Raw genomic sequence first — 22910 nt, 5'->3', positions numbered from 1 at the left:
GTTCAGAAATATGCTAGTGACTTTGTTTTTCTCTGCTCTTTTTCAGCCTAGCTTTAAAGAATATAACCATTTTAAAAACGAAGAAAACATTTTTTTCCCCATTCTAATTGATATATTCACTGGATTATGTTACATGGCATTTAGTTTGTCTAAAAAAATTAAGATCTTGACCTATGCACATCCAGCTCTCAGTACTGCTTGGCATTCCTTTTTTTCCTTAGTCATTTTCCTTTCATATTCCTCAATATATACCCTCAAAGATATCCATCTTTTTTAATCTGATCACAACTTTAAAAAAAAAATCATAGCCAGTATTCTTGTCCCGTAGACATGCGAGAATAAAGGCTGTCATAGGATTTTAGCCTGCACTCTTTAACAGCCTCTGAACACATGAGAAAGTGCTGAAGCCTCATGCTAGGTTCGTGCAAAGCCATCAGTACATGTTAGTTCCCGAGTTTAAAGGAAGGAGTTTCCCAACTTAGAGCAAGATGTTTCCTAGTTTAGAGGAAGAGTATCTCTCTTTTTTCTTTCTAAAGTTAATCCTTCGACTCCTATGCTGAATTGGCTCTTAACTATCTCCTCTGGGTCCTGGTTCTATATATTGTTCCTGTTTCTCTGTTTTTAGGATGTTTCTCTTTTCTGACTCTTCTCCATGATGGTCTTTCTCCTCCAAATATAGTCATCCTGCAGAATTTCTATTTCAATAAAAACACCATCATTCCACCCAGAAATTTAGGAATTAGCTCTGATATATAATTTTCCATCACTTCCCCTCCTGTCCAAGTCCACCTTTGCCAATTTTCCCTCCATTCCCTTCTTTGTCTCCTCTGTCATCGCTCTAACTCATTCCATCAGTACGATGGGGATCTGGGGTTGAAAAGCAGTGGTGCAGTGTTGCTTTGGTTTGAGCATTAGTCTTAATTTGGGATATGTTCTGACAGTTTTGGGAAATGAATACATTTAGAACATGGGGGTGCAGAGTTGCAAAACATTCCTTCATAATTGCATTCTCATTTTTAGGATTATTGCTATAACATTGTCACCTTCCAGACAAATAGCCCTGGAAAACATTCTCCCATTTAGGAGCCACATTTCCTTTGTGGACAGCAATTTTCCGCTAAAGAAACATTATTTTCTTTACGAGACTGTGGCTATTTCATAGTCCCTTTTGCTTTCAGTGGGTGACAAGGCCCAAGGTGTCATTGTCAGCCCAGTGGGTTTCAGTAACAAACAAGTTTAAACCTCTGTGGACTGGCATGAGGAAGCGAGAGTGGATTGATTAGGAGCCAGCTCAGAGCTGTGGTGTTTCTGGGTGACCTAGAGCAGAGTAACTTCAAATTTGGCGTGTTTTTACTCACGCTAGAGACCTTGTTTATTCTAGGGAACTACTCGCCCCAAAGGGCAGCAGGCAATAGATGAAAGGGAGCTAAGCCTCCCCCAGTTGGGTCAGCCAACTAGGTACTTCATAACTTACAAGCTACTTCTAAAAAGTGTCCTAGGTCTCTTCATTATGTAAAAATGTTTGAAGTTGGTCTCTGTTTTACCTTTATCACTGAAGTGCTGATCATCATGCTGTTGCTTTCTCACATTTTCTTAAAAGGACACAATTTTCCTTTTCTAGAGACTTTTTGAAGCTTGCAGTAAAGAAAAACAAGGGCCAGGGTAATAGTCTAGTTTTCAGGCCAGGGACTGTCAAACTCTAAAGTCACTGTTCTGTTTTCCACCTCCAATGCCCACTGCTGGCTTTCTAACCTTGACTTGTCCTAGGGAATAGTGAACTGCTGTCCACTGGGCGCCCTGGGTAAACCCTACATTTACCCAAAGACAGTACTGGATAAGATATCAGCTCCACATCTTTCATTTAACTTACATTTCTATCTTTGTTCGTCTGATGACTCTGCTACTAGTAACATCCCACTACTCTCATCATTAAACATATCTGTGACTTGAAGCTTTCTTTCTATTTAGAATTCTTTTTTAAAGGACAAGACCTCTGTGTTGCTATTCCCATAGTACCTGGAAAACAGCTGATGTTTATTGAGTGACAGTTGATTTAAACTGCCCTCAATTTATTAACTGACAAGTACATACAAACAGTGGAATAGAACAGCCAGTCAGCACAATGACATCACATTCCTTCTTTGAATAGCACTTAAAAAAAAAAGAGGGAATCTGTAGAACTCAATTTGCAGTGTCTTAACCCAGCTTTGGAAAATGGCCCCACCATCTTCATGAGAAAAAAAAAAAAATGAGATGGCTGAAATTCAGATCTATCCAGATTAGGAGAGAAAAGGAAGGGCTGCTCTGCTTTTTTGCCCTTGTGCTGCCTTTCATCATTAGTAATTCTATCCCTCTCTTATCTGATCAGGCAGAGACACATTATCTCACTAGCAAATGAATACACTGTGGAAAAACTCCCCAAATGCAAAAGAACAGGAAGGACGTGCTGATACTGAAATTAGAGGAGCTCTTCCTCCCTCCCCCCACCGCTGTCTGAGGATGGAGAAGTTATGGAGATTCTGAATCAATTCCACCTCTACTTTATTCAAACTTTGTCAAGATAAACCTTTTATCTCATTGTTCTAATGCTATGTAGAGGAGATAATTTACATGACAGTAATTGTGTTGCTATATTTAGTAGTGTGCTCTGTGCCCATTTCTGGTAACTTGCTTTTGTATAAAACACTGAATGGGCTTTTCAAAATTTGGAACAGTGTGTATGATACTATTAAAAACATGACAGCTAGAAAGCAATGCAATATGGGTAGATTTTGTACCCTTTGTAGCTTTGGGGGAAGATCACAGGAGGAATAATAGCTCTAAAGTTCCTTTTAAACAATGTGTACTATCAGAAGGAAGCCTCGCTAAGTTTTATTATTGGCTTTCTCTCCTCCCTACAAGCAAAAGAGTATTTTCATTTTTAATATATTGTGTGGAGCTACCAGAAACTTTTTTTTTTTAATCTGACATTGATTTATTTTTCTTCATCCCCTAGGTTAAAACAATGAAAAGAAAGAAACTATTCTGTAGGACCAAACAATTTATGGGCAACTTTGACTGCAGACAGGCTTAAGCAGCATTCTTTCATTTGTTCCATGGTGCTGGTTGGTTTAACCCTTTCTGCCTCATCCGAGCACACTGATCACCCTGCCAGCTGGGAGTTTGCTGGCCCAGCTGCACTGTCATGTCAAAAATCCATGGGCCCTCCTTCCTGGTGCCCACAGTTTTCAAAGGATTTGGTCAAGATAATGCTGCCTCCCATTTTGAGTTCACTTCTTTGAGTGTGAGGATTACCTAGTTTCTTCAAATTTTATTTCAAGAGTGACTCTGGGCTAGTATCTCGGGAGGTTATAAAGCTTTACTAAACAGAAGGTCTAGTGTGCCCTGACCGTAACCCATCTTTCCTCCATTTTAGCTTGAAACAGAGGGTGAAGAGGGGTGCCATACGGGCTGCTGGGCACAGAAACCTTTTTTTTGGGTCCCCTGTTTTTTGCAGGTAAGACTCTAGCATCCATGACCTTCCTCAAGTTCAAAAGGGTAGATTAGAAGTTTCTCATCAAGGGAAGAACAGCCAAGAAGAACACCTGAGGCAACCCCACCCTTACACCATGCTATAAAACTCCTCATCAAGTCCTTCACGTCCTCATCAGGTTGGGACACAAAGATGTCCAGGGCAGGATCTCTCTGTGTTTCCTTTGCCTGGCAAAGCAATAAAGCTATTTTTTTCTACTTCACCCCAAACTCTGTTTCTGAGATTTGATTTGGCACTGGTGTACAGAGGCTCAGATTTTGGCACCAAGCTCTCAATCGCTAGTGATTTTCACAGTCATCCTAGAACCACCATGAAATTCTCCACATTTCATGTTTTCGTTCTCTTTCACATTTCGTTTTAGTTACTGAACTGAAAGCCTGAATTGGCATTTTCACAAATTCTCCTTTCAGAACTAGAAATAACTATCTCTCTCTTACTTAATTCAATATATTTACAATACAGTATTGGGTTTTTTAAAATACATTAAAATGGAAAAAGACTTGCAAGCAATGTGAGATGTGTGACAATTCAGTACCAGTGTGTAGCCAGCCTTGATTTGGCCTGGATGGTCAAGGATAATCACTCAAGCCATGAAGACAGCTGCTTCCATTGGTGGATGACTTTCGCTGTCCCATCAGAAATATCACCTTGACAAATATCTGCCAGACACATTTTTGACATTGAGGCACACATTGTCCCCAGGAAGAGCTTCACTCAAAGCTTCCTGGTACATTTCAACAGATTTGACTTCACTTGATTGGAGCAAAGGTGACTACCATGCTAGGGTTGAGAACACCAGTCACTTCTACTCAGCCTACAGGGACAATGCCAATACTCCCAACTTTGTAGATGTCCTAGAGGGGCAGAGGCAAGGGCTTGTCACTTGAATGAGTTGGTAGCAGGATGCAATCCAAAGCCTCAAGCAGCGTGGTTCCACTGGCACTGCCATCTTCACAGGTGACTTCACAGGCATGTTAGCATTTTGTCCCAGCATGTTGTCACTATCCCAGAGGAAATTGGCACAACTGCTACTGTGTTGGTGTTGAGCCAGGTTTAATGTGGTTCTGACTTCCTTTATAATGTCCTTGTATCACTTCTGGCCATAGAGCAGCTCAGTGGGATCCATTTTGTTAACATTAACACTTTCTTGTTTCATACCTAGTGTGGGAGCCAGTAAGGCAGACTCACAGGTCTGCCTGTTCTGGGAGATCCCTGCTACAAAATCACCAACACCAGCAGCAACAGTCAGGACAGCACAGTCAGACAGAGATTGCCCCAAATCATGTTTTTGATAAAGTCTCTGTGTCTTGGGGCATCAGTGATGGTCACAAAATACTTCTTGGGTTTTAATTTCCATAGGGAGGTATCAATGGTGATACCAAGCTCACCGTCAGTTTTTAGCTTATCCAAGACCCAAACCTCCTTCAAGGAGCCCTTTCCCTTCTCATCAGAATCCTCAAATTTTCTGATAGTTGTTTTTTTTTTTGTCAGCTCTACTCATTCATAGATCAGATAGTAGGCTTCCCAAATCTATGTATCCAATGAAGATCATGTTGTTATGAGTGTATTCTTTTCCCATTCTGGCTTAGATTTAGTGGTGGTTTTCATGACATCTGTGTTCTAGCGCCAAACCCAATGTGAAAAAGCTTTATTCTTTTTATTTCTTTAATCCCTATTTTTCTCCTTTTAACTTTGCCTTGCCTTCTCTGTTCACATTGGTCCTCAGCCCTTAACTAAACACTTAAGTTTCATGACCCTTAAACCACATCAAGAAAAGTCACAAAAGGCTCCTCAAAGGAGCAAGAAGAAATAACCGCATCTGTAAACACTGCACACAACTGAATTTCTAGGTCTCCTTGAGTTATAATTTCAATCTCAAAAAGCAGTTGAAAAAGCCGTCTAATTGTTCAGAACATTTGTTAGAACCCTGGATGCAGTTTGGAGGTGTGATTCTGATCTGGAATTTCCCAGGTGATTCTTGTTCACACTCAAGCCCCGACTGAGACCCTTCCCCTCACACCCATCGAAGAACCAGAAATCACAATGAAATGCCATAGTTCACATGAAGCTATTTCTACTGTAAAACAAGTGTGCTTCATGGGAAACTGCACTGTCTGTACCCAGCACACCCTTCCCGTTATCTGATTCTAGCCTTCATCGTCCTTGAGCTATTTTACAACTTGTATGTTATAGGTAACTGACAGACATGCAAATGCTTCCTGGTCTGGTAGAGATTCAATTGATTTCTCTCCACTCCCCCTGGAAAATAACTAGTTTTGTTCTATTTGCATTCTCATTTCAATATTCCTGATCTTTAAATGTATCTCTTCAGATTCTCTTGAACCTGTTACAACATCGGTCCTGTCTTTGATTAATGAGTAGAATCAAATCTTTAATATGTACTCATTTTTGTATCTGCATGAGGGTCACGATTTTACCTTTCTTTGAAATTTATCTTCTAACACCACTCTTCTCAGTCTTTTTGCATGATTCTTTTCCTACCTCTGATGGTTCGTTCAATGTAAAAATCAGGTGATGGCGATTCAGCAATTGATGGGCATAAATAATTTTATAGGCACAATAAGCCATAATATTTTGAGGTGGGTCTCCCAGAAAATCTGGGATGCGTGCTTGCTGAACACTTTTCTTTTAGAACCACATAGCTGGAAAGGGTCTTAGTGCCATGTAGTCTCCTTCAGGAACTAGGCCAACCACAGCCCAGAAATAGGGAGATTTTTTTCCGACATTGCACAGATTTTGAGTAGTAACAAAATTGATTTTGAACCCAAGTCTGGCTAATTCCAGGCTCCAAAGCCTTTATTACTATAGTAAATCTTCTCTTCCTAAAGTGGGGCTGACAATATGAATCTAAAGCTTACTGTAAGACTTAAATGAATGTCAGAATCTAGAAAACCTAACACCAATGTCTCTGTCACTCACAGCAGGGCCTCTGTGCTTTCCCTCAATGAATGAAATGAAATGACAAAGCAAATGGCACCACTTCTGCATTTGATTAGTCAACCAGTCTCCTTAATTCATAGGCACACTTTGCATGTCATTTATCCTCCCACTGTGCTGAAGCACATAATAAATGCTTGATAAAATTTTGTTGAATAGCACTGATTGGAGTAGAACTAGCAGAGACGCAAAGGACCTGCAGCTTTAACTAGAGAGCTGGAAGGAGCCAGCCTGTTGTTGTACCCTAATCCTTCTGTGAACCATGCATTCTAAAAATAACCCAACCAGGTTGGTAGAGAATAATTTATAATCTAGAACAATTATTGTAACTAAATACCCTGACCCACTTTTTGCTGGAAACTCACTGTACATTCTGATTTACATAGGAGTATTATCAGAAACCCTTTGGAGTGAGGGACAGCCTATTTTAGGAAATGAGTAGCTGCACTTACATTGGTTGCTGCTTTCTTCCCAGGTCGGTTTTCAGTTCAGGCAGATGATGAGGAGCGGTGTTAGCAAAAGGTGCCCTATAGCATAGATGCCTGAGAGCTCTTTAAACTGTGTGCTGACAATATTTTTATATACTCTGTCTTTCCTTCATCATCTCCCCCACCTCCCCCAACTGTTTCCTTTGCTGCTTGAGCTGTTTGGCCGTGTCTGAACCGCGGCTGTCGAAGCCTTTTCTGGCAGGTTGCCCAGGGAGCAGCTCTCCTGTCGATTCCGCCTCTCTCCAGGAGTTGCCTGCCTTCAGTATAATGGGCAACATTGAAAGCCGCAAGGCGCTTGGTCGACAAGGTCAGAGTGCCTTTCATTCCTGCAATAATCAACCAGTGTAGCTCTTCCTCAGACCTGGGGAGAGAGAAGATAGAGGTCAAAAGAGCAATTACATTTCACATTGACTCCAGAAAAGGCTCAGATCACAAGACTGAAAAGCAAAACGGGTTCTTGCTTCATTCTGATCCATTCTCTTTCTGGTCATCTTTGTTATTAACGTTGGCCTAAAACCATAACAAGTTTTCGCTTCATGATGTGCAAAATGCATTTTCTGCCTCCAGATGAGATCTTTCTTCTTAGACATTTAGCACTGTCAGCATATTGCAAAAGAATGCAAATGAGCTGCAGAATCTATAACCAGAGACAGTAAGCAAAGGCCATTAATTATGTTTTTAAAAAATGTTAACCCTAGCAGACTGTATAACAAGCAATTGTGCTAATTTCAATCTGTAATCAGTCCCTACATTAGCATAACTTTATTTATTTAGCATTAAGGCAACAATTTAGAGAATATAATTTAGTTGGAAATGTCAGTAATTTTGCAGTGGCAGATTGCTGTTACAAAGCCACCTCTATTTGACCTTACAGCTGCCAGGACTAATTACTTTAATTGCATTAATTGCACTGACCATTCTGGTATTTAGTGTAGTTGCTGCTACTCTTCAGCCATTGAGCAAATCAGCCTGGCTGAATTCTCAGGAAAATGAGCCAATGTTTTCCTCTAAATTTTTAATTTCTTTTCTACATTTTGAGCACCTAGATAATTCACAGATTATTAGTGGTCTCACTGAGATCAAGGATTTTGAGGACAGGCTTTGAAAGGAAAAAATAAATCTGTACTTCTTAACTTTATTGCTCATTGCTGAGTCGATTAAAATACAGTCACTTTACTAACAGAAAGCATTTAAAAGATGGTTGTGGCAGTTAAAAATCCCTCATTTTACACTTTAGAATGCTGCTGCTGCTGCTAAGTTGCTTCAGTTGTGTCTGACTCTGTGTGACGCTATGGACGGCAGCCCACCAGGCTCCGCCGTCCCTGGGATTCTCCAGGCAAGAACACTGGAGTGGGTTGCCATTTCCTTCTCCAATGCATGAAAGTGAAAAGTGAAAGTGAAGTCACTCAGGCGTGTCCGACTCTTCTTGACCCCATGGACTGCAGCCCACCAGGCTCCTCCATCCATGGGATTTTCCAGGCAAGAGTACTGGAGTGGGTTGCTATTGCCTTCTCTGATTCTAGAATGAACCCCTATTAAAAATGCGGTGATCTTTGTTTCCATCTTATTAAACTGAAAACAGAGTTTTCCCTGAGATTTGACTCAACACAGATTGAAACACACAGCTATATCCTAACTGAGGACCTATGATCTTATGAACCTAAAGAGAGATATTTGCTCCCGACAAGGAAAGTGCCACAGGATATTTGATCATTTGCTACCAGGAACACATCTATTACTTGAAATGAAGAACTCTTGGGATACCCAGTTCCTACACATGAAATTGTAGAATCTGAAAGTCAGAAAGTCCAGATGTCATACAATTTATCTGCCTACTCACGGCAGGTATCAGCTCTTCCTGGTGTCTTCCGGATGATCATCTAATCTCTGGCTAAACACTTTAGGTTATGTTTTTTCCCCAAATAATGCAGTTGGCTTTGCTCAACAACTTGGATTGCTACACCATTCTATTATATAATGATATATACTCATACATCACTATATAATATAAATAAAAACTATATAATATAAAATAAAGTGACAGACTTTATTTTCTTGGGCTCCAAAATCACTGGAGATGGCGACTGTGGCCATGAAATTAAAAGATGCTTGCTCCTTGGAAGAAAAGCTATGACAAATCTAGACAGTATATTAAAAAGCAGAGACATTACTTTGCCAATAAAGGTCCATACAGTCAAAGCTATGGTTTTTCCGTGGTCATCTATGGATGTGAGAGTTGGACCATGAAGAAGGTTGAACACTGAAGAGTTGATGCTTTTGAACTGTGGTTCTGGAGAAGACTCTTGAGGGTCCCTTGGACTGCAAAGAGATCAAACCAGTCAGTCCTAAAGGAAATCAGTCCTGAATATTCATTGGAAGGACTGATGCTGAAGTTCCAATACTTTGGTCACCTGATGCGAAGAGCTAACTCATTAGAAAAGACCCTGATGCTGGGAAAGATTGAAGGCATGAGAAGGTGATGACAGAGAATGAGATGGTTGAATGGCATCACTGACTCAATGGACATGAGTTTGAACAAGCTCTGGGAGATGGTGAAGGACAGGGAAGCCTGGCGTGCTGCAGTCCATGGGGTCGCAAAGAGTTGGACATGACTGAGCAACTCAACAACAACAATACCTATCTGTTTAGTGATACTAGTGGCCAATATGTATTGAGTGACTGCTATGTTCTAGGCACTGTTTTAGATCCCTGACATGTGTTTATTCATTTAATCCTCTCAACAGTCCTATGCAATCTATGTTATTGTTGCTGTTATCCATGGCAGAGTCAGGATTCAAATCCAGATATTTATGTCTGGAGCCTCTAAGCTTGACCTTGATGCTAGATTGCTTCAGAAATGGAGCAAATTTCTCCTCTGAGGCCACAAAGAATTGATAAAACAGCTTTCCTCCTAAGTTGGTGGCTCCTGGCTTGCTGCCTCTGGTTCCTCATATGACAGAGCTTCAGTTTGGCAATATTCCTCTTTAGAGTGAGACAGCCCAATCTAATTGAAGTCTTAACTCTCCCAATGCATGCAATACTTCTTCAGGCTAAGATATACTGTCTGCAAGCTTTCAGCCCATATATCATGTCCTTGGGGAAGCTTTCCTTGACCCCTTGTCTTAGGAAGCCTTATTATGAGGCTCTGGTGGGACCACGAAGCTTTCTTTCTTAGAATTAACACTCTTCAATTCAATAATTAATAGCCCCAAACTGACACAATATTGTAAATCAACTATACTTGTAAATCAACTATAAAATACATTAAAATATTAAAAAAATAATAATCCATATACTTTGCCTTTAATAAGGCAAGCAGAAGTGGTACTGTCCATTTTTCAATAGTTTTACTATTAACTGTTCAATCCCACACAAAAGCACAAAGAAATTCACAAAAAACCCTGATTCAGTTAGGTTTGAGCTGTATATCCCAATTACATGGTGTCCATAGGGCGAAATACATGAATGACTCCAATACTTTTTTGTTATTTTCAATTCCTCTCCAGCTTCTCAAGAGATGCAGAGCCCTCATTCTGGGTTTTCTGATAGGTAATAAACCCTTTGGACTTTATCCCTTCCTCCATGTCCACTTTATATCCAGCTATTCCAATGTATGATTCTGGAAAGGCTGTATTCTCCCTGTATTAAACATACCCCAACTTTCTGCATCTATGAATAGGTTCTTGTGATTGTTCTCCACCCACATTCTCCACTCTCCCCATTCTGTTTTCTGTTTTCACAGAAGATCTGTGAAATCCTCAAGCAGCTAATCCACATCTTTTCTAGAGCATCTGCAGTGGGTTATTCCATCACTTCTGTCTCTCAGCCTCTCTCCACTAGACCTCCTTTCTCTGAGCCTCTGCATGGCCTCCCTTCAGTTCATCATCTCCGGGAGGGACCGTTGCAGCAGTGGGCCAGCTTCTGGTTGACCCCATCTCTGGAATCCTTCACATGGCTGCATTTCCTGCGGAAAATCATTTAGGGGCTCCCTGCTTGGCATTTAACACGTTTTGTTTTCAGTCCTCAGGCTCATCTGCCAGGCATCTTTACATTTTCAGTCTGAAGGTCATTCTTCTGGTAGAGAAGACAGAGCAAAATAGGAGCTGAGTAATTCTATTTTCTCTTTGTCTTGTTAACATTACATCATAATCTCTTAGAAATGTAACTAACAGTTCCATGTTCTTATTTGCTCCTTACACATTGCGGAAAGTCATTTTTTGTTATCTTTTTTTTTTCCCCTAGTGAAATTGACCTTATTTTTTACTTTATTCTTTATGACACTTTTCTTCTAGGTTTGTGCTATTGCATTGCTTTTGTTCCTGGCTACAAGTTCTTTTATGTTTCAAACATGCTTTTAAAAATCTGAGCTCTGTGCCACCATAATTGATTTCTATAGTTTTTCTTCCATATTCGACTTATTTTTTTATTACAGTTAGATTATAGTTATAATTTTATTTTCTACTCCTTCTAGACCTATCTACACCCTTTTAGAAAACCCTCTGGTCATGAGACCAAGCATATATGTTCTTTGAACTTTTTGAAATTTGCTTTTCCATAGTCTTGGATGCCTGTCAGAAATGATGAACATTCCTGGCTTTTGCTCATTTGAATTCTGAGAAGCTCTTATTTTCTCCCAAGGTTCGCAATACTTCATTCTAAATCTGCCCTATCTTGAAGATCAGAACCAAGTTTAGAGGAACTGCATCCTTCAGATTCCAAGCTGATAATCTACATCTCTTGATCCCCTGAGTTGAAGACCTCTGTTCCCAGAGGCAGAGACACTCCCCAAATCCCACCCCGCCTGATGATGGTGAGTGATCCTACCAAGCTTGCGCTCCTGCGCACAGGCTCTGGGAAAGAATGACAGAGGAGCAGGAGTGGTAGCAGCCTCAGTGGAGACATGCAGCCTCCTTCACAGGAGGGGAGGCCACCAGGGCAATTCCTCATCTAAAGCCATTGAACTCGATCATCCTTTACTCAGAGGTGTGCCTCTGAAGGTACAGAGTGTAGATGGTAAAGCAGAAGTGGTAAGGGATCTAACGTGGGGGAAATGGAAAACAGAGTGGGAGAGGTGGGGAATAACAGCTACTGAAACTCCACTGTGTGCCACTGTGCCAGGCACTTACAGACACCTGTCATTCCTTCCAGTACCTCCCAGTACACTGATACATGTGGAAAATGAAACACATTAAAAAAAGTTGACTGTCTTCTCTGAGTCATAGGGCAGGGAATGCAGAAGCCAGGAATTAAACCTGGATCTGAGGATGAGAGGATAATACAACAAAACTAAAAGCAGAAAATTAACAATTTAATGCCAACATATATATTAAAAAGTAATGTCCTTATGAAGGAGATATATGTACAAATCAATGCCTACTACAGTAAACTTCAAGAAAAATATCTGCTTTGTTGCACATTAGTAATAATTTTGGTGGATATAACTTGAATTTTTATTATATCCACTTTCTTGAAAAATGTAACCTTTATTTCAATATTTTTCCTAGGCAGGGGTTTATTTTTTTCTTGTTGTTTGTTTTAGTTTTAAAGTCTACTGGTGAAATTTCTTGTCAAAATAAAAGGAAAATGAAATTACACCACAGTGGTAGTCTCATAATTTGTAGTCCTTAAAGGAAGATCAGCTACATATATAAATGTTCTTTGAAAAGTCTCTTTTAGATGTTAATGGAAGTATTGATTCTCAACTCTGTCTCTTTTATAACATCTATTTACCATGCTACCTCATCTGCATTCTGTGTTCTCCCCTCTCAAGTGTCAGTGTCAGAGACAAGGGCTAAAACCAAGGTGTCTAAGCAGGTGTCAAGCCAGTTGCAGAAACAGAGAGAAGACTTAACGAATGGCACAGGTCTTCTAAGTCAATGGACCCTGTCTCCCCTAATTTCATTATCAATTCACCACAAGAACCTGACCGAGTCAGTATGTTAAGTCAAATTCAAAAGCTCAAGAATGAAAGGGGGGAAAAATCCAATCTCAGAGTCAGGTAGAAACATCATATTTCAGAGAAAAATCTTTAGTATTGATTTATAGCTACAGGCTCTAGTCTAATGGTTTCCTCTTTAAATTAAGACTACTAATGATTTCCCATCCTGAAATTAATAATCCAAAAGCTGCACAAATTCAAAAAAGGCACTGATTGTCATACTTCAACCAGGAAGTGCCAATAAGTGGATGCCCAGCCTGTTCTCATCAGCGACTATGGTTGCTGACACGCTATGGCATCTTGAGAGTCATATGCATACTTGGGTTGCCAAGAGGCCATAAATTTGAGATGGAACATCCTCTTTGTTGAGGCTTCTGTACATGCAATCCAACTGCTGTCTGATAAACACATTTGTCTGGGAGAGAAGCTCCTGCCTAAGTAGTTTAGAGACTTGTGCTCATGGAAGAGGTGACACAGACCCCACGTGGAGTTAAGTCAGGCAGTCTCAGGCCTCTGCAAGGCATGGAAAGTTCCAGAGGAAACCCTCTCTCCCAGGATAGCCACAGTGACTTGAAACAGAATTGAAACCAGAAAAAAAGGAAACAGTTGTTTGTGGGGAACAGGAAATGTATATTAAGAGGAAACTGACATAGACAGAGTCATTTTTGGTTCTGAGTACTTTAATTTACTCTGTGCTATTGCATGTACTTTTGTAAATGATGTTAAATTATTTTTAAAAGAATGTGGGAGCATGAATAAATAAGTGAAGTCTCTTTAAAACATTTTACGATTCAGACATCTTCTCATTTGTTCCCTAAAAGAAAAAAAGAGCAGCTTCTTTCCTAGTTAATTACCTGTGTTTTTAGTAAATGGATTGTATCAAGCTATCAGAGATTTTTGCCACTACTTTGGAATTTGTTTTTGGGTGTAGGTCTACCAGTTTCATTGTGCATACATTAAAGAAATTTAAATTTTAAAATGCATGCTCCTGCAGCCTTCTGTATATATCTGTTATGGCATCTTTCTGTTTGAATTGTAATGAGTCACTCATGTTGTCTTGTCCACCAGACTATTCCTGGAGGTAATCACAAAGTCCCCAGCACCTGCAACAGGGTCCCTCCAATAGAGAAGACATACAATGGATACTATCTGGAGTTTAATATTAAATAACACAATGTAATCAATTTGCAGAATAGTTACAAGAATTAAATGAGATAACATAAAAATGTAATATGTTTCTAAATCACAATAGGAGCTCAACAGTTAATTCTCTACCCCATTCTTGGGACTAAAGAAAAAATATTCTTTAATTTTTAAACCAGTGTAGAATACTAAATACTAATTTTCCTTTAATAAGAAATATATACTCTTTAGAACTTGTTTAGCTCATAAAAATAACCATATTTTGCATATTTAGAAATTTAAGGCCCATGTGGATGGATGGGAACAGAAAACACTGGGAAACAAAATTTGGCTTCCTTCCTAACAGTGCTTCATGAGGAAAATGGCCTTAGCAAACTGATGGTCTCCATTTTTGTACAATCTCTTATAAGTTCCTGGAACTAATTTGGATCTTTTGTCCATCTTGGATGGACCCTTAGGCCCCAAGTCCAGACTAAGTCTAGGTCACTTTAAAGGAATTGCAGAAAATTTGGAGCCAGTAGTTCAGATCAATATTTCCTCAGACTGGGTCACTCATTGTTCTGTACAAATCTTGTAGGTGAGACATCTTCTGGACTCTCCTACCCCAGAATTACCTGGCATTTGCATCTTGCAAACAGACAAGCTCTTTGCTTGAAACTTGGGCTGCTGAGGAATAGCTTCACAGGTGTTATATGGAGAGGAAAGTTTTGTGGAGGAAAGTACAGTATAGATGGAGGGAGGGATGGGCCCTGTGCACTGAAAAGGTTTTTAGTCAGTTGTTAAGGACAAGCTATGACTTTGGCCTTCTAGGAAGAACAATTTCCCATATATAGTATACCTCAAGATTTGCCAGACAATTTATGCTGGTTATAAAATATCCTGTATGAAGCAAAGGTGAAAGAGAGTAATTCCTATGTCCACAAGTGGTCTGGTTTATTCTTGTGAAAATGACCATTAGCCTACACTGAACTGCCTCTGTGGTTGGTTTCCATCAGACCATTTACTGTCGTTCACTCACTAAGTTGTGTCTAACTCTTTGTGACTCCATGGACTGCAGCACTTCAGGCTCCTTTGTCCTCCGCTATTTCCTAGAGTTTGCTCAAATTCAGGTCCATTCTGTCAGTGATGCTATCTAACCATCTCTTCCTCTGTGGCCCCCTTCTTCTTTTGCCTTCACTCTTTCCCAGCATCAGGGTCTTTTCCTGATGAGGAAAATAGTCAGCTCTTCACATCAGCTGGCCAAAGTACTGGAGCTTCAGCTTCATTAGCAGTCCTTCCAGTGAATACTCAGGGTTGGTTTCCTTTAGGATTGACTGTTTTGATACCCTTGCAGTCTAAGGGACTCTCAAGTCTTCTCCAACACCACAATTTGAAAGCATCAATTCTTTGGTGCTCAGTCTTCTTTATGATCCAATTCTCACATCTGTACATGACTACAGGAAAAACCATAGCTTTGATTATATGGACCTTTGTTGGTAAAGTGATGTCTCTGCTTTTTTAATACACTGTCTAGGTTTATCATAGCTTCCCTTCCACGGAGCAAGCGACTTTTAATTTCATGGCTGCAGTCACTGTCTGTCAGTGATTTTGGAGCCCAAGAAAATAAAATCTGTTACAGCTTCCACTTTTTCCCTTTAAATTTGCCATGGAGTGATGGGACTGGATGCCATGATCTTATTTTTTTCAACGTTGAGTTTTAAGCAAGCTTTTTCACTCTCCTCTTTCACCCTCATCAAGAGGCTCTTTAGTTCCTCTTCACTTTCTGCCATCAGACTATAACCAACTACAAAAGAGTGAATGAAGGATGTCCCTCTCTGGAAAAAAAAATGTCTATCATTTCAAAGATTTCTAAACACACCTTTCTCCATCAACATTTTAATCTCTTTAAATTGCTAGTGAGAAGGTCTTTAGCACATTCAGTTAGTGATTCTTACTTCTTGGGGTGTAATTCAAAGAGCAGTAGTGCCTCTGATCACTTAGAAGAGACTTTGGAAAGAACACCTACAATATTATTTAAAAATAAACAGCATCTTTTTTACTGTGGTCTCTGTCTGATATTGAGACATATCTGTCAGTGGACTGACTGATGAGAACAGCATGAAGCTGACTTCTAAAGGGAACTGAACAACTTTCTGTTGAATTCTCCTTTTCTGTGTCAACAAAACTCTCTGGTCATCTACAGTTCTTCATTTCAAGAAATGAGACATATTTGAGACTTTGCGGTTTTTGGAGAAACCGAAAAGAAATGAGTCCAAGAATGTGAGTCAGGCATCAGCACTGATCCCCTTGTTGGCCTTAGGGTTTTCATTAATGAGACAATGACTCCACAGGACAATGCTCCACTGTGGCTCTGAATAAAAGGTTCTAAACACTTTTGGCCTCTGCAGTAGCCAATGCAAAGCCTGATACTGGACCATATTGAAATGAAAATTTCTCAGCCCCACTCTGCACCTCAGAAACATCAGGGGCCGGCCATATAAAAGAAAAAGAGAAAGATGGAAAAGGAAGAGAATAGCACACATGTGATGAAAAAATGCAAACCAGGCAAAAAAGTGCACAGCGAAATAATGTTCTCCCCCAACTCAGTCTTCAGTGTTCCAGACTCCAATTCTCTTTCATCTGGGATTCAAAAATATATAGATATCCAGTCCTGAATCAGTATCTCTGGCAGGTATATGTTTAATACACTGCCCAGATGATCTTATTGCTCAGTCAGGGTAAAAAACACTGACCTTGACAGAGTGATAACACTTCGAGGACCTCCTGCTGTAGTGGTACATGATATGATGCATGGGCTTAGAAATCAGTAGAGTGCAGAGGACATCATAATCTTGCATGCACTTGTTAGAGAGAGAAGGTTTTGCATTATTTGTTTAAGAGGCAGTATAGTATAGTTCAAGCAAAACAAGACAACAATAAAGTAAACCTTCTGCCTGGGACTTAAGGAAAAAAATCCAGGACTTCCCCGGTGGTACAGTGGATAAGAATCCACCTGCCAATGCAGGGGACATGGGTTCAATCCCTGGTCCAGAAAGATTCCACATACCACAGGGCAACTATGACCGTGTGCCACAACTACTGAGCCCGCATGTTCCAGCTACTGAAGTCCATGCACCTAGAGCCTTGCTTGGCGACAAAAGAAGGCACTGTAATGAAGAGTAGCTCCCACTTGCTGAAAGTAGAGAAAGCCCTCTCAAAGCAGCGAAGACCCAGCACAACCAACAATAAATAAGTTTTTTTTTAAAGTCCAGATCTGACTTTACCAGTAACTCCCTGTGTGACTGGCTCTTAGAAATTTGTACATTTCACACTTCTAATTATCTATAAGGTGGTGGCCTACCCTGGACTTATTCATACTTTCTTCTTCTAGATCAATTTTAGCTTTTGTTCAAGTATCTAAGCCCTCAACATAGCTCAAATTTCTGAAGGGAAGCTGACTCCTGCAGAGCACAGGGCAAAGCCTGACTGGTCCATCCCTCTTCAGGAATGAGTATGTGACCCAAATCTAGTTAATCTAAAGTGAAGACAGACTTTATTTTTTGGGCTCCAAAATCACTGCTGATGATGATTGCAGCCATGAAATTAAAAGACGCTTACTCCTTGGAAGGAAGGTTATGGCCAACCTAGATAGCATACTGAAAAGCAGAGACATTACTTTGCCAACAAAAGTCCATCTAGTCAAGGCTATGGTTTTTCCAGTGGTCATGTATGGATGTGAGAGTTGGACAGTGAAGAAAGCTGAGCACCGCAGAATTGATGCTTTTGAACTGTGGTGTTGGAGAAGACTCTTGAGAGTCCCTTGGACTGCAAGGAGATCCAATCAATCCATTCTAAAAGAGATCAATCCTGGGTGTTCATTGGAAGGACTGATGTTGAAGCTGAAACTCCAATACACTGGCCACCTCATGCGAAGAGTTGACTCATTGGAAAAGACCCTGATGCTGGGTAGGATTGGGGGCAGGAGGAGAAGGGGATGACAGAGGATGAGATGGTTGGATGGCATCACTGACTCGATGGACATGGGTTAGGGTAGAGCACAGGTTAGAGAAAAACAAACAGATCCAACATGCAGTCAGGTTTGCTCCTCCCTATTAAAAGGCTTCTCACAGTTCAGAAACCTCTTGTCAGTCTGCCTTCAGTTCAGTTCAGTTCAGTTCAGTCGCTCAGTCGTGTCCGACTCTTTGCGACACCATGAATTGCAGCACGCCAGGCCTCCCTGTCCATCACCAACTCCCGGAGTCTACCCAAACTCATGTCCATCGAGTCAGTGATGCCATCCAACCATCTCATCCTCTGTCGTTCCCTTCTCCTCCTGCCCCCAATCCTACCCAGCATCAGGGTCTTTTCCAATGAGTCAACTCTTCACATGAGGTGGCCAACGTATTGGAGTTTCAGCTTCAACATCAGTCCTTCCAATGAACACCCAGGATTGATCTCTTTTAGGATGGATTGATTGGATCTCCTTGCAGTCCAAGGGACTCTCAAGAGTCTTCTCCAACACCACAGTTCAAAAGCATCAATTCTGTGGAATCCATTCATACAGAGGCAAAAAATTGCAGAACAGAGAATAACATTTGTTTTGTTGGAAGTTTATAGGAACATTGTGACCTGACCTATGTGATTAACCGCAAGAATAAAGGATTCCAACACCAAGAAGTTTGCAAGAACTAACCATGCCCCTCTCTCATGTTGTTTTTCAATATGCTTTGCTGAAACCCTTTGGGGGAGTTCAGGGTTTGGGGGACACAAGCTACTGAGCCACTGTCCCCTTGCATGGCCCTGCAATGAACCTTTCTCTGCTCCAAATTCCAGTTTGTTTGGTCTTACTGTGCATCAGGCACAAGGATTTGCATTGGATAATAGCCTCTTCCTCTTTCCCATTAACTGTGAAAATATTTCTGATGGCTATTATGACCATCCTGTGGAGTAAGCCCTGGTGATGAACTGACACTTAGTCAGCAGAGTAGAAAGGCTAGAAAACACAGATCCAGGTCAATACACTGAACCACAGAATCCAACAATGCTGAAGCCCTCACTCTATCCAGACTTCCTGATATATGAGCCAATAGTTTAACCAATTTTGAGCCGAGTTTTCTGTTACCTGAAATTTTCCTAAGTAATCCATCTTCTTTCAGTCTAAATCTCTCACTCAAGGCCTTACTTCATTACCTGCTCTCAGATAACTCGTAAACTTTTTGGCCACTTACCTTGTCTTTATATCTTTTTCAGCTTTATGAACCTTAGATAACTTAGTGATTATTAACTTGCCATTTTTACCATTTCTTCTCTGTCTCCTCTTGACCTGTCACACATCAGCATTTAGAAGCACTGAAGTATATATATAATATGTAGCCCAGTTCTTGTTCACTGTGGAAGGATACTTTACCCAGTGACCAGTGGAGAGGGTACTTATGCTCAGATGGTCACCAGCTTTAGAAATCTAGGAGTGTCTGTAGGAGATATTACCAACATTTCTTTCTAACTTTCGCTAAGGAAAGGACCACTTGAATCTTAATTCTAAATGAACAAGAAATAGATTATTCTCTTCATGTGGAATGTAAAGGTTTTTCATACTTGGGAAGGTGATTTTATAGGAATTCAGGGGAGAAGGGGAAGGAAGAAAGAAAGGGAGGGAGGAAAGAATAAATTTTTTTCTAATCTTAAATACCAGGATGCTTTCATCTCCAACTTCAGCTAAATCTTACAACAAGGCTGCAGTTCAGTTCAGTTCAGTCACTCAGTCATGTCCGACTCTTTGTGACCCCATGAACTGCAGCACGCCAAGCCTCCCTGTCCATCACCAACTCCCAGACTTTACCCAAACCCATGTCCATTGAGGTGGTGATGCCATCCAGCCATCTCATCCTCTGTCATCCCCTTCTCCTCCTGCCTCCAATCCTTCCCAGCATTAGGGTCTTTTCCAATGAGTCAGCTCTTCGCATCAGGTGGCCAAAGTATTGGAGTTTCAGCTTCAACATCAGTCCTTCCAATGAACACCCAGGACTGATCTCTTTTAGGATGGACTGGTTGGATCTCCTTGCAGTCCAAGAGACTCTCAAGAGTCTTCTCCAACACCACAGTTCAAAAGCATGAATTCTTTGATGCTCAGCTTTCTTTATAGTCCAACTCTCACATCCATACGTAACCACTGGAAAAACCATAGCCTTGACTAGACGGACCTTTGCTGCCAAGTAATGCCTCTGCCTTTTAATATGCTGTCTAGGTTGGTCATAACTTTCCTTCCAAGGAGTAAGCGTCTTTTAATTTTATGGCTGCAATCACCATCTGCAGTGATTTTGGAGCCCAGAAAAATAAAGTCAGCCACTGTTTCCACTGTTTCCTTTTCTATTTGCCATGAAGTGATGGGACCGGATGCCATGATCTTAGTTTTCTGAATGTTGAGCTTTAAGCCAACTTTTTCACTCTCCTCTTTCACGTTCACCAAGAGGCCCTTTAGTTCTTCTTCACTTTCTGCCATAAGGGTGGTGTCATCTGTATATCTGAGGTTATTGATATTTCTCCTGGCAATCTTGATTCCAGCTGGTGTTTCCTCCAGCTCAGCGTTTCTCATGATGTACTCTGCATATAAGTTAAATAAGCAGGGTGACAATATATAGCCTTGACGTACTCCTTTCCCTATTTGGAACCAGTCTGTTGTTCCATGTCCAGTTCTAACTGTTGCTTCCTGACCTGCATACAGGTTTTTCAAGAGGCAGGTCAGGTGGTCTGGTATTCCCATCTCTTGAAGAATTTTCCACAGTTTATTGTGATCCACAAGTCAAAGGCTTTGGCATAGTCAATAAAGCAGAAATAGATGTTTTTCTGGAATTCTCTTGCTTTTTTGATGATCCATCAGATGTTGGCAATTTGATCTCTGGTTCCTCTGCCTTTTCTAAAACCAGTTGAACATCTGGAAGTTCACGGTTCACGTATTGCTGAAGCCTGGCTTGGAGAATTTTAAGCATTACTTTACTAGCGTGTGAGATGAGTGCAATTGTGAGGTAGTTTGTGCATTTTTGGCATTGCCTTTCTTTGAGATTGGAATGAAAACTGACAACAAGGCTGCAAGTTAGGTTTATTTCCACTTTACATATGGGGCAACTGAAGTTTAAAGTAGTAATTTTCTCAAGGCTACTCAAGTGCCTGTCAGAACCAGATTCACACGAAAGACTCTACAATTCCAAAGCCATATATTTTCTATACCTTAAGCATTTTTAGCCCCTTATTTATCCCCCAGAAAGATTTCTGGACTTTTGGAGTCCCCTCAGACCATTTCTTTGCTGAGCAGGTGGTAGGTATCACCTGGGCAGCCTTCTGGCATTGGGCTCTCTGGGTTTCCTTCCCTGGATACTTCCTATGCTCATCCTCTGGTCTCTTGTGCCTGGCTGCCCTTCTCCCAGGGGACTGTGGTAAACTCAAGGTCACTGAATAAATGGCTGATAATGAGGCTGTGCTCCTGTCACATATTTCCCTGGCTTGATTCCTCTGTGACACTTTGGTGGTCTCATGGTCATCATATGTGAAATAAGAGCCCCGGCTATAGCCACCAACTGGTCTTGTGGATCACTGCTATTTACTGAGTCATTTACAGATACCTACTATGCTGTTTCTATTCTGCATGTGTTCTCTCAAGCAATCTGTCCCAGCTCTTCGTGAAGCCTGCCACAGCACCCGGGTACCTACATTTATAGTACTCACTGACAAGTCAGGCTGAGTATGGGGACGACTTGAGCAGACTGGGACTGCCCCTTTTCCAGCATTATCCCCAATCATGATGTCAGAGCAGCATGATAAAATGGAGACAGAATGGGCGGGAAGAAATGTTGTAAGAAGGAAAGAAAAAAAGAGACAGGGAGAGAGGAAGAGTTGGACTGGCTGCACTGATGGAAATGTTGATAAGATTTGTACAAATTCTACCTGCATAGACATTGCTGTGGCTTAGTAATGTTGATATCAACACTTCTAAAAACTATATTTAGAGGAGAACAGCTTAAGAAGATCAGAAGTCAACCCAAAGACACTGCCAGAGTTCTTCTTTGGTGTGCTGATGGTCATTCTTCTTACTGAAGCAACTAACTGAAGAGAATCCTAATGGCCTGGTCTCTCTTCTCCCATCCCGCCACCTCCTGCAATTTGAGGGGAAAGGAGGAAGGAAAAACAGATTCCCACATTTCATGATTGTTTCTTGTCTGTCAGGAATTTTCATATTTAAACTTCAATTGTTCATTACAAGACCTCTCCAGTGAGGGTAGATGGAAATTATTATCTCTGTTTTTTTTTTTATAGGTAACTGAGGTTTAGACAATTTCAGTCATGTTCCCCATCATCACTAGGGAGTGACTAAGTGGAGATTTGAACTTGCTCTTTTACCAGTTTCTTTACAATTTAATCCACACAGCCTTTGCACGAAGTATGTACCATTCTCTAACAGTTCCAGAGGCCAGACTGTCAAACCAAGGTGTCAGCAGGGTCATGTTCCTTTCAAGGCTCTGGGGGAGAATCCTTCCTTGCCTCTTCTAGCTCCTGGTGTTTCCTGGTGTTTCTTGGCTGGTGGTAGCGTAATCTCTGCCTTTGTTTTCCTATGGCTGTCTTCCCTATGTCTCTGTTTGTCTTTTTCTGTCCCTTTAAGGACTCTTTCTTTGCATTTAGGGCCTACCCTAATCCACTAGAATCTCATCTTGATTCTTCTCTTAACTATTTCTGCAAGGACTATATTTCCAAATACCACATTCTAAGGTTCTGGGTGGACATGCATTTTTGAGGGACACTACTCAATCCATTATAGCAGGTCAGGAAATAGTATGCTTAAGATCACACAGGGGGACTTCCCTGGTGGTCCAGTGGTTAAGAC

At 40.9% G+C, this 22910-nt stretch overlaps 1 long non-coding RNA gene and 1 pseudogene across 5 annotated transcripts in view; both read right to left on the bottom strand.

Moving 5' to 3' along the window:
- LOC145509733 (uncharacterized) overlaps positions 1 to 22910 on the bottom strand; it is a 1421207-nt gene that overhangs the window by 26894 nt on the left and 1371403 nt on the right. For 4 of the 5 annotated variants that reach the window (XR_014056346.1, XR_014056356.1, XR_014056360.1 and 1 more), the window contains one exon: positions 5217 to 7339. This is a non-coding gene — a long non-coding RNA (uncharacterized LOC145509733). Of the gene's footprint in view, positions 1 to 5216; positions 7340 to 22910 lie in introns of those variants that run through there. The other variant, XR_014056338.1, reaches the window with a different exon arrangement.
- Positions 4496 to 5111, bottom strand: LOC145510875 (elongation factor 1-alpha 1 pseudogene; annotated as a pseudogene).

Source organism: Giraffa tippelskirchi, chromosome 6 (genome assembly GCF_054371585.1).
Source record: "Giraffa tippelskirchi isolate mGirTip1 chromosome 6, T2T-mGirTip1v1.2.pri, whole genome shotgun sequence".
In the NCBI taxonomy this organism is placed as follows: Eukaryota; Metazoa; Chordata; class Mammalia; order Artiodactyla; family Giraffidae; genus Giraffa; species Giraffa tippelskirchi.
Note: the sequence above shows the minus strand (reverse complement) of the source record. Positions and strands in the feature narration are given on the sequence as shown.